The 16,588-nt window shown below is 45.4% G+C and overlaps 1 long non-coding RNA gene across 2 annotated transcripts; it reads left to right on the plus strand.

Moving 5' to 3' along the window:
• The first annotated feature begins 408 nt into the window (after positions 1 to 408).
• Positions 409 to 16,269, plus strand: LOC143831531 (uncharacterized). Of its 2 annotated transcripts, none has more exons than XR_013228909.1 (6): positions 409 to 541; positions 5,461 to 5,541; positions 7,608 to 7,745; positions 11,289 to 11,443; positions 13,584 to 13,675; positions 14,886 to 16,269. It is a non-coding gene; the product is annotated as an uncharacterized LOC143831531 (long non-coding RNA). The 2 variants fall into 2 exon arrangements; XR_013228908.1 differs by having other exon boundaries at positions 13,581 to 13,675; positions 14,886 to 16,268.
• The last annotated feature ends 319 nt before the right edge of the window (positions 16,270 to 16,588 follow it).

Here is a 16,588-nt window from a genome sequence, read left to right on the forward strand (position 1 = left end):
CCAACTGAGGTCTGCCCCCTACCCAATCCCTGCTGTGCCCAGGTCCCGCCCCCAAATTTCCAGGTTTTCCCAACCCAGAGCTGACAGCCCTATCCCAGACCTTTCTGCCCTCCTTCACATCTCTGGATATAGATCAAAACTTTGACAGATGAATTTTGTTGCTGCACTTTCATTCCAAGGAAAAAGAACATCATGTGTCTTATTTAACTGGGGTTCTATACAGCTCAGGTTAAAATCTGGTATCATTTTTTTGTTTTAGTGGAGGAAAGAGGAACAATCTGCTCCAGTCTTTTGAAAGCTGGTGAGTTCATTCTCTCTTGAGTTCAGCTCCGTGACAATATCACTTCCTGACTATGAACTGCATTGGTTGGTCAGCCTGATTTATATCCTCCTGCTAGCAGCAGCCGGCTGCCCCTTGCCGTGCACAGTCGCACGCTGGTGTCTGCAGCCTACAGCATGGCGGATGAAATTGTCTATGCCGACCTCAGCCTCCATCCTGGAACTTCTTATGCAAGGTTGCCGCGTCCATCTCGAGGGTTCAGTAAGTTTTAATATGGTTCAAGATTTTCATTGAACTGTGGGCTGGCTTCATCGCTATTAACCACAACACAAAGGAGGGCAGGTCAGTGGGGAGCGAAATCCTTTAAGATAAAGCTGAACTGGTAAAATGTTCACCCATTGTGTGTGAATGTGGATGCTAATGATCCAGAAGTGCCCTTTTAGTACCTTGGCATGTAAATGATTCCTGCCACCACATTTGCTTTAGGATGCTTAGGGCTGATCCTGCGTTGAGCAGGGGGTTGGACTAGATGGCTTGCATGGCCCCTTCCAACTCTATGATTCTATGATTTAAGAGAAGATGCTGAGAGCTAGAAAAGATTTCAAGGAGATAGGTTTAATAGGGCGCAGTGGACTGTCTTGCTTTCTAAATCCTGAAACTTCTCTCAAATTTTGCAACTGGAGACCATTCATTCATTCAAATTCCTTCCTCAGCTAACAAATGCCGTTGACAATCCTAAAAAAAGGGGGAAGGGAGATTAAATAGGTGATATTTCATCCAGAGGGAGAAAGGACAACCATTTGCCAAAACTTACTAAGCATAGATAAGACATAATGACCAAGAGAAAACAAACTACTTTTGGTAAACCCCAAATTTTGGCCATGTGGGGTGGGATTTTTTCTTACTCCTGTTTTCTTCGAGGAACAGATCTGTCCATACCACATTATGTTGCTTGCATTTCAGAATGGGTTTGCTAAATGGCATCTACTATTCGAGAGACGCAAACCCATGCATGTTGGCTGTGTGGAATGAACTCACAATCTTTGGTGCTCAGCCACTTAAACTACGAGAGGGAAATGTTGGAAGAAAATACTAAAGGGGGGAGGAGTAATTCAGTTGTCAGATCCCTTCCTAAGTATCCTGCAACATTTTTCAGGGTAAAAGCTTTTGAGACATGAGAAGCACCCTGTTAGATACCAGGGGACTTTGATTCTCAAAAGCAAATACCTCAGAAATTTTGTTGCTACAACTGGACATGAATCTCACTCTTCTGTTGCAGACCAACGTGGCTTACCCTCTGAAACCATTCTGCAAATTTACCCACCCCCCACATTGAACCAGACAGGAAAAGATTAGGCAAGACTTTCATAGACGTAGAATGATGCACTGCTATATGACACTTGTTGTTTTTATGTGCTCCTTGATTAATTAATTATTTGCTCCTTGATGTAATTAATAGAATTACAATCTAAACCCGATGGGATGGTGGAGTTTGGTGACAGGGACAGGTTCTGAAAAGGAGCTCACGGAACTATTGACAAGCTACCTAGAATGGCACTCAAATGTTCCGTCTAATGAGAACATTTATTTATTTATTATATTTATATACCGCCCTCCCCGGGGGCTCAGGGCGGTTTACCAGTTTCAAGCACTACCATTTGGTCTCACAACTGCACCTCGGGTATTCACAAAATTGATGGTGATTCCAATTGTGGCATTACGCCAGTCAGGCGTGTTAATACATCCGTTTTTGGACGACCTCTTGATCCGAGCGTCATCAGCTCAGGAATCAACATCACAGAGAGAGAGAGTGATTACCACTCTGAAGGAATTCGGATTTCTAGTCAATCTGGAAAAGAGTTCCATGGTTCCTACCCAGTGCTTGGAGCATCTGGGAGTTTTGTTGGAAACGAAAGAAGGCAAATTGGTCTTGCCAAACAAAAAGAGAATGATAATTGGAACAAAATTTGAATCCAGTAGCACCTTTAAGACCAGCAAAGTTGTACTCAAGGTACAAGCTTTTTGTAGTTTAGCCCCTTTGGAACCTTCTTGTAGTCTACTGCAAGCCCTGTATTATCACAAATGCTGTTCAACATTTAGTAAAGATTCTGAGGGATGTCACCTAGCTCTCGCCCACGAGCTTCCGAAGACGCAATCGCCATTTCCCCCCCACTTAAACCGGCGAAAGCAACAAATAAGCTAGGCTTCTTCAGCTGAAGTCCCTCCACAGAAGTGCTTAACAGTAAAAAAAAAAAAAAAAAAACTCCCTTCTGCAATTGTCTTTAATGTTTCTGAGCACAATGCAGCTCCCTGTTCGACACTGCCCCTAATTTTGGCCAGAAATTGCACCCATCGGGGGGGGGATTTTTTTTTACTTGAAGAGCGTGTAAATGATTAAACGCCAGCTCCTACATCAGCGAAAACAGTCTTTCTGAGACATTGAATGAACAAATATTCATTGCTACTGGTGTTTTTGGGTTTTTTAAAAAGTTTTTAAAGGGAAAGGGGCTTTTCGGGAGCACAAACACAACAGTTCATTGGCTGTTCTGTTTGATTGATGGGCAGGGGCGGGAAGAAGCGCGGAACAATATTGCCTCCTTTGTTGCAATTCCGGCAAGACCGGAAACTTGTGGGGAATGAATAGACCGCTACTGGGACTTCAATATTCCACTAGAATTGAAGGTGGAACAAAATTCCACTATTAAATATAGCGCTTCTGCATACTGCAAACATTTAGCAACATCGGCCATTTTGCGGAATGGCCCATACAAATGCCAAGGGTAATCGACATTTCTCTTTCTCAGCATAGTCAGATCTTTAGATACTTAAATCCAGAGACTGGGACCTGTGAAAAGCCCCACATTATGAAACTTTAAAAATCGGTTGGGATTAAAAACACCAAAATAATAGATGCAGTATCCTCATATCTGTAATAACATCTGTAAACCGCTCCATGGGAGCAATAGTAATAAAGCAGTAAGGGCAATGTGGGAGGGAAAAGGGGCGGGGCAAGTCCGGAATAAAAACTTGAAGGGGCCAATCAAGAGCCGCGAAGCAGGTCCTGGTTGGCCCCTCCGATTGTCAGTCCGGGAGGTGAGGGGACTGGGGGAAGATCCTTAGCTGCTGGGAAAGGAGCCGCTGCCAAAGCCAGGACATCAGCGGGGGAAGGCTTCTGTGCTGGGAAAGGAGCAGGCCCGCCGCGTCAGAGACGCGGCGGCCCTGCTCCTTTCGCCGCGCCAAAGCTGGAAGCCGGAGGGAGGGAGGGGGGAAGCTGGGGCCTCGGGGGGAGAGGGGTGGGGGAGAAGGGGGGCCCTTCTGCATCCAGCCGCCTGCCCGCTAGTGCCCACTGTATTTGGGCTATTCACCATGGCTGATAGCCACTGGTAGACCTATCCTCCCAAGTTCATATCCCAGTGTCAGGATCTGGCAGCACGAAGTTAGAGCTTGCCCTTTGACAACTAGAACAGGGGCTCATCATGCAAGATTACCCTACTGCTTTCCCCAGGCTGTTTTAATTTGCTTGATGCAGAAAGGTGGGACCACATGCTGCAGATTCACTGGCTGCTTTTTAACTTCCCGGCCCTTTGCTGTTGCTTAGCTTTAAAGTGGAACGGACACTCAATTCTTCAAGACTGGCTCATGTAATTCATTGCAACAATTTCTGCAATACTGAACTATAAGAGTACAGTCCCAAGAGTTTGGATTGAGCCTCAGAATCTTGCAGAACTGGAGTGACTAGTTTGTAATAGATAATTTGTTCCTGTGGCAATTTAGCAAATTGTGTTCATTTTTTTTTTAGGAGGGGGGTTGTTGCTATGATTACTATTGTTAGCTCTAAAGGAGTCTCTCAGTGTAATGCACCAATCATTTACACCAAGCTGAGATTGGAAGCATGAAAAGAAAGCACTTAATTTTGCTAGCAAAGGAAGAACAGAGCCACAGGTCATATTCCATGGCTCTTCTACATCATGAATATTTATACTCTTCTATTTCTGTATGCTCTTATTTGGTCAAAGTAATAGCATAACTTTGTGGCAATATGATTGGCCATAAGCTCTGGCAAAGCAGGAATTCAAAGCGCATGTGTGGGTTATATGCCTAGTTTTTGAAACTGTGCATGTCTTCAATGCCATAATTTCCTCAGACCATATTAAGAATCCTGACTGGATGAGGCTCAGCACTTTTTAGGCAAAGTTATTTCATTAATTTCCATTTTTCTGCTCTGGAGCTGTTCTAATTGGAGGAGGAGGAGGAGTTGGTTCTTATATGCCGCTGTTCTCTACCCGAAGGAGTCTCAAAGCGGCTTACAGTTGCCTTCCCTTTCCTCTCCCCACAACAGGCACCCTGTGAGGGAGGTGAGGCTGAGAGAGCCCTGAGATTACTGAAGAAGAAGAAGAGTTGGTTCTTATATGCCACTGTTCTCTACCCGAAGGAGTCTCAAAGCGGCTTACAGTCGCCTTCCCTTTCCTCTCCCCACAACAGGCACCCTGTGAGGGAGGTGAGGCTGGGAGAGCCCTGAGATTACTGAAGAAGAAGAAGAGTTGGTTCTTATATGCCGCTTTCCCCTACCCGAAGGAGGCTCAAAACGGCATACAGCCACCTTCCCTTTCCTCTCCCCACAACAGACACCCTGTGAGGGAGGTAAGGCTGGGAGAGCCCTGATATTGCTGCTCAGTCAGAACAGCTTCATCAGGGCTGTGGCGAGCCCAAGGATAGGCTGTATGTGGGAGAGTGCAGAATCACCAGATTAGAAGTCCGCACTCCTAACCACTACACCAAACTGGCTCTCAAGCTGGCCTGTCAGCTGCTTCCAGCACTGTTAATTTTATATTTAGATGTGAGATACAGAAAGGTGGTGCACATGCACATGTGAAAACTGCATTGCACAGTGAAAGCAAATTTCTCTTGCCCAGTTCTTTGTTAAAGGTAGTGGGGTTTTAGTTGAACATTTAGAGGATACATATTTATTTATTTATTTATTTATTTATTTACTTACTTACTTACTTACTTACATCCTTTCTCACCGAGACTTAATATTCTTAGCCACAGAATTAAGGAAAAAAGAAAGCTAAACCATAAATGTTATTAAAAGAACAATGCCTGTACATTAATGTAGAATGCTATGATTTAGAATCTGGGTTGTATCTCTTTGCGCTAGATCAACTGCCATTTATTTACAGATTCATCCTGCTGCCAAAAGATTGCTCTATGGATTGGATGGACCGGGAATGTCATCCTGTTGGTGGGTGTGTTCCTATTGGGTGAGTAAAGAAAGGTTTTGGAAACCCTGAAGGTGGCTTTGGAGTGGATGCAGGCTAATAAACTGAAGCTTAATCCCTACATGGAGAGCCAGTTTGGTGTAGTGGTTAGGAGTGCGGACTTCTAATCTGGCATGCCAGGTTCAATTCTGGGCTCCCCCACATGCATCCAGCTGGGTGACCTTGGGCTCGCCACGGCACTGATAAAATTGTTCTGACCGGGCAGTGATATCAGGGCTCTCTCGGCCTCGCCCATCCCACAGGGTGTCTGTTGTGGGGAGAGGAATGGGAAGGCGACTGTAAGCCGCTTTGAGCCTCCTTCGGGTAGGGAAAAGCGGCATATAAGAACCAACTCTTCTTCTTCTTCTTCTACATGGAGTTAAAGATGTTACTTATTCTGGATGGGGCAGGATTCTCCTTGTAATTGATCTTAACAGTAAGCTGCTGCAATTATTCAATTCAGAGAATCGCACTAAAAACTGGTAAATGACTTCCTGTTAATCTGTTATTAAAACTGCTACAAATATCTCTTTGTAGTGAGGTGAAAGGAAATGAAGCCAGGCTAGATTCTGGTAGTTAAAATTTTTGTATCAAGCCAAATGCATATATTTAACTGGTGTTGGTAAGCCTAAGTTTTCACTACTGAGCTTCCCTTAACTTGGAAATATATATATAACTGTACAATAGCACATAATGTCAAAGAAATCCACCAAAACCATACTTACAAGTACAGAAACAAAACCTGAGTCTGAACATCCATTTTAGAACAATTTGTGAACCAGGCATAAGCACCATCACCATGGATATATGGACTCTACCTCAAAGCAGCTGTTTTATTACAAAGGAATTTCAAGAACAGGCTGGAAAGAGAAATATTGCTGTGTTGCAAGGAATTACAACATTCAGAACAATGGGCTTCCCAGAACTCAATAGGGATATTGGTTTTTTGTCTCACCACATATGTTAACCTCATTCACCCTCTACATCAGTGGTTCTCAACCTGGGGGTTCTCAACCTTTGGGAGTCGAATGGCCCTTTCACAGGGGTCGTGGCAGGGCAAGCAGCTGGGCCGGGGCAGGTGCCATCCACACAACAGCCTTGCGGGGTAGATTGAGAAAGCGTTCATCTGTCTGGAGCAGCGGAAAAGAGTGAGATCAGCATGGTGGGACAAGAGGCCCTCCTGAACTGAGAAACCCTGGGGAAAAAAAAACAATTTATATGCAATCATGAACAACGGATCTTCACACCCTTGGTCAATTTTGGTTTAATTTCCGTGAAAGAACACTCGCATGATTTTATGGTTGGGGGGGTCACCACCACAGGAGGAACTGTATTAAAGGGTCGCGGCATCAGGAAGGTTGAGAACCACTGATCTACATCTACATTTTTAACAGCTGGGACCAACACATTATATTGGTGAAGGGATGCTATTTGGTTTTATTCTTCAGTGGGAAAGATGGGAAAGACTGGATTCCTGCTTGGCCTCAAGGACCCATTTCCAAGCCCAAATGCATGAGAAAGTCTATGCTGATGGCCAAGCTGAGGGTTCCTGGCTGTGACATACTTGTCAAAGATAATACTGCCGACTTGCTAGTCAGTTAGTTGATTCTGTGTCATTCGAAAATTCCTTTTCTATTGTTCCACCCAAGTCACTTTGGATTTTATCCCCAAAACTCAAGAAACCATTAAAGGTAAAGGTAAAGGTATCCCCTGTGCAAGCACCGGGTCATGTCTGACCCTTGGGGTGACGCCCTCCAGCGTTTTCATGGCAGACTCAATACGGGGTGGTTTGCCAGTGCCTTCCCCAGTCATTACCGTTTACCCCCCAGCAAGCTGGGTACTCATTTCACCGACCTCAAAAGGATGGAAGGCTGAGTCAACCTTGAGCCAGCTGCTGGGATTGAACTCCCAGCCTCATGGGCAAAGCTGTCAGATGGCTGCCTTACCACTCTGCACCACCAGAGGCTCCAAGAAACCATTAGGCATCTGAAAATACATTGGACAGTGCCAAAGCCCCTACACACACACCATCTGGAGATTGTAGACCTAAATAGAAATGTTTTTTAAAGTTTTTCAGGTTAAGCAACCTATGAAAAACCAAGAGAAAGCTGGTGTCTTTGAAGTTCCCTCCAATTGCACAGGCCAGAAATTCAACCTGACTCAATTACGGTGGTTTGTTTGTGAAGCTCTTAACATCAGCATAGAAGGTAATTTTGAAGCCGTTGTCTTTCAGGGCAGAAGTACAAATTATATGGTCATCTGTATTTGAAACAAATAGCTGCTTCATTGATGGAAAAAAGCTTTGGATGGAAATTATAGGGAGAAGAATACTTAATCATCTCCCTCCATGAGGTTTTTATATTCCAGTTCAAATACCCCCCCCCCAGCATTTTCCTCCATGAAGAGCTTATGAGCTATGTTGCCCCTTGTAAAGGGACAAACTTTACAAGGGGCAACATAAGGGCCTGCCCTTATCCTTGATCCAGAAACTGCAATTAGTCCAGAATGCAGCTGCCAGGATCCTCACAGCAACACCTCGGAGGTCCCACATCCAGCCCATCCTCCAGCAGCTGCGCTGGCTCCCAGTTGAATTCCGGATCAGGCTTAAGGTTTTGGTTATCACCTCTAAAGCCATACGCGGTCTGGGCCCAGTATACCTGAGGGATTGCCTCTCCGCCCTCACCCCTCAAAGAGCCTTGAGCTCTATCTCCTCCAACCTCCTGGTGGTCCCTGGCCCCAAGGAAGCCCGCTTGACCTCAACCAGGGCCAGAGCCTTTTCCATTATGGCCCCCACCTGGTGGAACGAGCTCCCACAGGAGATCAGGGCCCTGACGGAACTAAAGCAGTTCCACAGGGCCTGCAAAAGGGAGCTCCTCCACCAGGCGTTTGGTTGAGGTTGACCTGTCCATCGCTTCCAATTGGCCCCCAAGCCCCCCCTCCTACCATGACTATTACAAATCTGCTCAACCCCTGGGTCTCAGTACAAGTTGAGCTAAGGCTCTTTGCAGTCTCATCTTCCTTTAATGCTATCGTTGTTATTGTTATTATGTTAATGTTATTGTTATTGTTACCATCTTCCTGTTACTTGAATGATGTTACCTGTACTATTTTGTTGTTTCCTGTAAACTTCCCTAAGCCTTCAGGGAGGACATTATAGAAATACAATAAACAAACAAACAAACAAACAAATCAGAGTCCTGTAGCACCTTTAAGACCAACAAAGATTTATTGTGCTACTTCAAACCAACACGGCTACCCATTTGAACATAAACAAATCACTATTCACAAATCACTTCTACATCTCAGTCAGTTCTACCTCACAGGGTTAATGTAAAGAGAAAATGGAGGGAAAGGCAGAGATGCAAGCCATATTGTATCCCCGTTGAAGAGTGTAGACAGGGAAGGTGGAAAATATCCCCCCTATACAAATCAAAACCGGATTAAGAGTCTCCATGAGTTCTCAGAGCCTGTGTAGTATAATGGGTAGGGTGTCTGTCTGGGAGGCCCAGGTTCCAGTCCCCAGTTTACCATGGAAAGTTGCTGGGCAATCCTGGGCCAAGCACATATTCTCAGCCTAACCTATTTCATGGGCCCAGTGATGCTGGGAGTGGTGGGATAAAAATCAAATGAATGAATGAATGAATGAATGAATGAATGAATGAATGAATGAATGAATGAATGAATGAATGAATGAATGAACAATGCAAGCCACTGGGTTTCCCCATTGCAAAGAAAGGTGGGATATGGCATTTGTGACAAATCTCATTTTTCCTAGTTTGTCAGGAAAGGATTCTCTTTAAGGCTGTTGCTTCACCTGGGATTCCTGCAATTCTTTTGCTAGGAGGCAGAGCCAGGGTTGCCAACTTCACAATGGGACATTCCTGGAGATTTGGGGGTGAAGCCTAACAAGGAGGGGATTTGGGGACAGGGGAGACCTCAATGGGATTCAGTACCATATAGAGTCCACCCTCTAAAACAGTGATCCCCAACCCGCGGGCCGTGGCCCGGTGCTGGGCCACAAAGGCCTTGGCGCCGGGCCGCGGCTCCTTCTTCCCTCCCCCCCCGAAGCGAGAAGCTCGCCAGGCCGTGAGCAAATTGGTCGCCAAAGCGGCCGATTAGCTCGCGGCCCGGCAAACTTCTTGTTTGGGGGGGGGGGAGAGAAGCTTGCCGAGCCGCAAGCTAATCGGCCGCTTTGGCGGCCGATTTGCTCGCGGCCCGGAGGGGCCGGGAGGGGAGCTGCGGCCGCCGGCATGGCAGCGGCACAAACGCGCATGTGCAGACTGCCGCGCACGCGCGTTTGTGTTGGGGCTGCCGTGCATGCGCGGGCCCCCTGGCCGCCCTCTCCCCACACTCCAGAGCAGCGGTCCGTGGCAGCCAAAAGGTTGTGGACCGCTGCTCTAAAACAGCCATTTTCTGCAGAGGTACTGAGCTCTGTAGTATGGAGATCAGTTGTAATTACAGGCGTGCTGCATACCTCACCCGGAGATGGCAACCCAAGTGAGCTCTTTGTTCAGTATTCAAATTAATGTAAAATATTGTGAGTGAAGGCACACCTCTCATAATTCATCAGATGGAAAATAAAATAAAGGGATTATCTTAACACAGCCCGCGGCGCCGTGGTCGCTGCGGACTAAATAAAGCTGTAAGGGCTTAGGGGGAGGAGTTAGGGCGGGCTCTGTCCGGGATGAGGAAGGGTGCAGATTGGCCCCTACCTCTGGACAGACCATCGGTGGAGCCAATCGTCAGGCGCAAAGCGCCTGCCGATTGGCCTCACCGATTCCCGCCCTGGCGAAAAGGGAGCAACTGCAGGCCGCGCATACCGCGAAGCGCCTCTTGCCGCGTGAGGCCGCTGGCCAGGGAGCCCCCGGTTCTCTCAGAGCTCGCGCTGTCTCACCTACCTCTGTCTGTTGTGGGGAGAAGAAGGAAAGTTATTTGTAAGCCACCTAGACCATTTATGCACTGGAGGCTTCATGCCAGGCTGCAGGCTGGTGTTTTAGTCATGGCAGGTTGCCCTACCTCTTCCTGCACCCACATGGGGGAGCATTTGGCCTGGTGCACCTCATCTGCCCCCAATTTGTGCTCCTGCACGGGAGCTGGGGCAGTGAAGTTCCCAGTGCAGAAACAGTCTTAGAGACTCCTTCAGTTAGTGAAAATCAGGGTATGAAATCTAACTATTCTTCTTTTTCTTCATGATCAAAGTGATCTATAAAAACCAAGTGAAGGAATTGTGGCCACTGCAGGTTAAATTGGCCCACCATCGTTAACAAGAATAAACTACTTTATAAAACTCCTGCAGGAGGCTCAGTTACCAGTAAAGATTCAGGTGGGTAGCTGTTTGGGTCTGAAGCAACAGAGCAAAGTTTGAGTCCCGGGGCACTTTTGGACCAACAAAGTTTAATTCCTGGTATATGTTTGTTGGTTTTTAAAGGTGCCACTGGATTCAAACTTTTACCAGTAAATAGTTCTTCAAATAATTTAGGAAAGCATTTTTTGAAGAAGTGGATATTCGGAAGGGAATTTAAGGAAGACTCTTCAATTAAACTAATGTATATGGGGTGGGGGAAAGGCTGTTCTAGGCACAATTTGGGGAAGGCCTGGAGAGAGTGACAGATCCAAAGGCCAATCACGTATGAGAAAGCGCAGAGCAGGGAGAGAGTCAGAGGGACGCTGAAAAGGCTTGAAATGTAGGAGATGAGCAGACATCTGGCCACACTGCCTAAGGAACCATCATTTTCTGCTTCTCCTTCCAGGGGACTCCAAGTGCCAACTCTGTCCCGTCAACTGGGTGTTACAAAAGGGGCAGTGCTATTGGCTCTCAAAAGAAAAAAGGGAATGGCTCTGGGCCTACAATGACTGTGTCAGTAAGCGAGCTCAGATGCTTGTGGAACCGGACTTGAAAGAAATGGTAAGAAGAACGCTGAGGATTAAACATCAAAGGAGGGGAGAATACAATATAAATTACAAAAATGCATCCCTTGATCAGATGTTTCTTGTGCATTAACTGGGCTCCAATCAGATCATTACCCTTTTCAAAAATTCTGCCTAAACAACAGACTATGATCACCATCTTTATTTTTGTATCCCACCTTTCCTAATAGTACAGGGCAGGTAATACCATAAGTTAAAACAATCAGTTTCTTAAGAACTCATATTAATGCTAAAGCATTTATATTTCAACAAAAATGGGGGTGGGTGGATTCTACCTCTTTCTTGGGGAGGCAGGTCTCCCTTCTGTTTTCAGCAGTCAGGACAATTGTTTTTGATGTTCTATTTGCGCCTCAGCCATAGGCCTGGTGGAACAGCTTTGTCTTGCAGGCCCTCTGGAACTGTTCAAGGTCCCACAGGGTCCCAGTTTCCTTTGGCAGAGTCCAACCCAAAAAGGCCCTGGCCTGGGTCAAGGCCAGTCTCACCTCTTTTGGGCCAGGGATCCTCAACAGGTTTGGGTCAGATGACCTCAATGCTCAATGTAGTTATATCAGCCCCAGACCATTTAGGGCTTTAAAGGAACTTATTTGGGCTCTAGTAAATTGTTACATCTGAACATAAATATCCTTTTTATGGTATATTTTATTTTGTTTGTTTATTACATTTTTATACTGCCCTCCCTTGCAGCTCGGGGAGTTTTGTTATTATATTTGTTCCCAATATAATTGCATAACTGACTTCAAAAGCAGCATGGCTTTCTTTTTTGGTATTACAACAAAAAGAACAATTCCCTCTTCCTGTGGAATGATGGGATTCTATCCCATCTTTTGCTTCTCAGTTTCTATAGCAGCAAATAGTGACCAGGGCTTACCTAGTAGTGGGAGTGCTGATATATAAAGCCTGAGGAAAGAGCACCTAAAATCATAGTTTCCCACTAACAGAGAACCTAATTGTACCACAGCAATCTGTCATAGGAGTTTTGTAGGTGCGTAGATAGCCTGTAATTTAAAAATTAAAAGGTAAAGGTAAAGGTATCCCCTGTGCAAGCACCGGGTCATGTCTGACCCTTGGGGTGACGCCCTCTAGCGTTTTCATGGCAGACTCAATATGGGGTGGTTTGCCAGTGCCTTCCCTAGTCATTACCGTTTACCCCCCAGCAAGCTGGGTCCTCATTTTACCGACCTCGGAAGGATGGAAGGCTGAGTTGACCTTGAACCGGCTGCTGGGATCGAACTCCCAGCCTCATGGGTAGAGCTTTCAGATGGCTGCCTTCCCACTCTGCGCCACAAGAGGCTCTACTATTAAAAAATTACCGACTTTTTATTCAGTGCATGTGCCTAGTCACCATCTAACCACTGTTTCTCACTGGCTAGAGAGAGAGAGAAAATTAGACCAGTTGGCACCACTGCCCTCTGATACTGGCGAGACAGGCAGGAATAGAACCACTGTAAGGCCAATGCTGGTGTTTCAAGCAGACCACAAAGATATGAAAGTTAACAGCATGGAAAACTACTGTGAAGTTTAGAAGAAGAGTTGATTGTATACCCCACTTTTCACTACCCGAAGGAGTCTCAAAGGGGCTTGCAATCACCTTCCCTTTCCAGTCCCCACCACAGAGACCCTGTGAGGGAGTTGGGCTGAGAGGGCTCTGAGAGAACAGCTCTAACAGGATTGTGACTGGCCCAAGGTCACCCAGCTGGCTGCATGTGAAGGAGCAGAGAATCAAATCTGGCTCTCTAAATTAGAAGCCACCACTCCTAACCAATACACCAAGCTGGCTTTCCTGTATACCAGCATACTCCTACAGATCCCAGAAACAGGTTGGCAACCTGAACTCCAAGTCGAATCTGTTCTTAAGACTAGCATCATCCAAGATCTATTGAACAAAGCACCCTTCTAAGAAACTGGATTAGAGTTGCCATCAGACCTGGAGAAGAATGTTATCTCTGTTTTAATAGAGGATTAAAGAGTGGAAATCAGCGCTGAAGTTTTTCATGGCATGGCATTAGATAACAGCCCATGAAGACTCTATGAAAGAGCTGGCATTCCCTCCCCCAGGCAATTGCCAGTCCTATAGAAGAAGAAATTAAGAATGACAAAATTTCTGATCTTCTTAGCAGGAGTTCGCACAGGATGCTGGTGTCTGGATTGGACTTAATTATTCTTCGGAAAACTGGACCTGGGTAAACGGTTCACAGGTGGATCCAAGCGTGTGAGTATATCACATGTAGCCCATTGATAAACGTGGAGGCCAGTTTTATCCATAAGGTTTCCCAATAGTTTCCAGGGCCATTTTAGACTGGCAGAATGGCCCCAAGGGGAAGGCTCATAAAACTCATTTTTCCCATTCATGGCGGTTTTGAACCGTATTGACTGTCACCAGAGCCAATGTGAAGGATTTGTCGGGCCCTAGCAAAGCACAGCTACGACAGGAGTAGCCAAACCTGTGGCAGAAGGGCTCCCCACAGTAGGAGTGGGCTTCCCACTCCAGGCGTCCATCAAGAGCCCCATCAGCCAAACTCACTTTTTCAAAAAGGCCCTTTGCCAAGAGTGGGTTGGAAGAAGCAAGGGGGAGGGTGCCTCTGACTAACCTACTGCCGTCTCATTTACGGTCCCGTGCAGGAGGGGGGAGGCGGTGGGGGCAATATGATAGCAGGGCACAGAGTAAAGAACAGCAGCGGTGGCGAGGTGGAAGCAGGTGATAAAGGGACTGGACTAAGCAAGCTTCTTCTCCTGCTGCAGCACAGAGTGTGTGTACATGTAGGCATATTCTTAGTTGGTTGACTCCAGTTTCTTAAGGTTGCACCTGCGCAAAGCAGCCACCATCCTTTCCAGGAGGCGCAGGGTTTTTTAGCATTACGCCATTGTGCTGGCCTAACGCTGATATTTTTAATGTGCGGAATGGCCCACAGAAGTAAATCAGCAGCCAGACAACCACAAAAAATGACCCTGTGTAGAAGCAGCCCAGCTTGTCACCATCCCAGAAACCAAGTGCCTGCTAGTATTGTTAATAGTATGGTTATAGAGTGGCAGACTCTTATCTAGAGCACCAAGTTTGATTTCCCACTCCTCCACGTGTAGCCAGCTGAATCACCTTGAGCCAGGCATAGTTCTCTTACAGTGGTTCTCTGCAGGGCAATTCTCTTCAATCTCTCTCAACCCCACCTACGTCACAGGGTGTCTGTTGTGGGGAGAGTTTATAAGCTGCTTTGGTACTCCTTCAGGTAGTGAAAACCCCTCCTCCTCCTCTTTCCTAATGCACTCCAGTTCAAAACTACCCTGTGAGACCAAGTGTGGCCCAAGGTCATCCACCTACCCACTTTCATGGCAGGGCGGAAATTCAAAACAAATCCAAGTCCAAGATCCTACTCACAGTGGTTGCCTGGATGACTCACCAAAGCATTTCTCCTTTATTTCCACAGGGTTGCACACATTTCATCCCCATCTGCAACAAGCTGTGGGATTTTTAAATCCAATAAAATTCAGTCTGAAACGTGCAATGTGCTATTTAAGTGGATATGTCAAAAAGGAGCTGCTTTATTGTGATACTTGACATCAACGACATTTGAGTCCAGTGGCAACTTTAAGATCAACAAAGTTTTGGTATAACCTTTCCTGTGTATGCACATGTCTTCGGGTACACTTCTTTCAGTGTGCATGCACACACAAGATTATAGCACGAATTGAAGCTTTGTTGGCCTTAAAGGTGCCACTGGACTCAAAGATCATTCTGTTGCTTCAGACCAACATGGCGACCGACTTGAAGGCACCAGCCCATGAGAAGATTATGTCCTTTTCCTGAGCCACAGGGGCTGTGTAGTGAAGGACATAACTGAAGAGCAACAGGAATGGGTTCTGTTTTACCAGCTCATTGTTGATAGCTAGATCACTGTGCATCTATTATGACAGGGGGAGAAGTTTGTTGTGTTGATTTTTCTTTTTTGGCTTTTGTGGGGGAGGGGTCAGGGCTTTTTCTTTTCCCAATCCCACCTGCTGTCTCTAGTCCCTTACAAATAAACAGTCATGAAATTAAGTAAATGCGAAGCATGTCTAATTTAGTTGACTTTTACTGCAAAATAGAGGTAATAAGTAAATGGTACGCTTAAAGAGAAATTTAATATTCCAAAGGGAACACTACAAGGTTGCCCACTCTCATAAGAGAAGATAAAAATATTACAGGTCTGAAAATTAAACAACAGATATTTAAACTAAGGGCTTATGCAGGTGATTTAATATTGATTTCTGGAGGATCCTTTAGATTGCATAAATGTGGTATTAGGCAAGCTTAAGGATTCTGAAGAGGTAACTGGTTTAAAAATATATAAAACCAAAAATAATTGTGAAAAATATGGATAAGGAGAGTCAGAAAGGTTTAGAAGGGAAAACAGAATGCCAAATATTTAAAAATTGTAAATATTTAGGTATTAATGTTGCTAGTACAAACTTATGTTTATTCCAGGACAATCATGAGAAACTTTGGACAGAAGTTGGCAGAGGGATTTGGCAAGTTTTGTTTGGAGAGGGAGAAAACCGAGAATAGAAATTAAAATTCTTTGTGATGCAAAGAGGGGAGGACAGTTGTTACCAATTTTAAGGATGTATTTTGATGCATGTAGTCTGGTTCGGATAAAGGAATGGATATCTGTAAGAAATCAGAGATTATTAACATTAGAAGGTTCAGGCTTGAGGTCTGGATGGCATGCATACTTATGGTACAAAAAGGAGAAAGCAAATAAACGAGTTTTCCATTATGTTATAAGATTTGCTTTATTCAAGGTATGGAATAAGTACAAAATGAAATTTTATTCTAAAATTCCTTCACGGTTATCACCACAGGAAGCCCTGTTCAGAGGGCAAGCAGCAACAGAAACTAATTGGTTACATTATAGGGACATAATAAAGACTTTCAAACAAATTGGGGACTTTCAAACAACCTGCACGGAGGTTGATTCAGTCCCTGCCATCTCCACTGAATGCGATTTCCATTTTGATTTTGTCAGATTTAAAATTTCCCTCTGCAACAAGCATGATTGATCCGGAGTCACCCTACATTTCATAGAATCATAGAATCATAGAGTTGGAAGGAGCCATACAGGCCATCTAGGCCAACCCCCTGCTCAACGCA

Source organism: Paroedura picta, chromosome 3 (assembly GCF_049243985.1).
Source record: "Paroedura picta isolate Pp20150507F chromosome 3, Ppicta_v3.0, whole genome shotgun sequence".
Lineage (NCBI taxonomy): Eukaryota > Metazoa > Chordata > Lepidosauria > Squamata > Gekkonidae > Paroedura > Paroedura picta.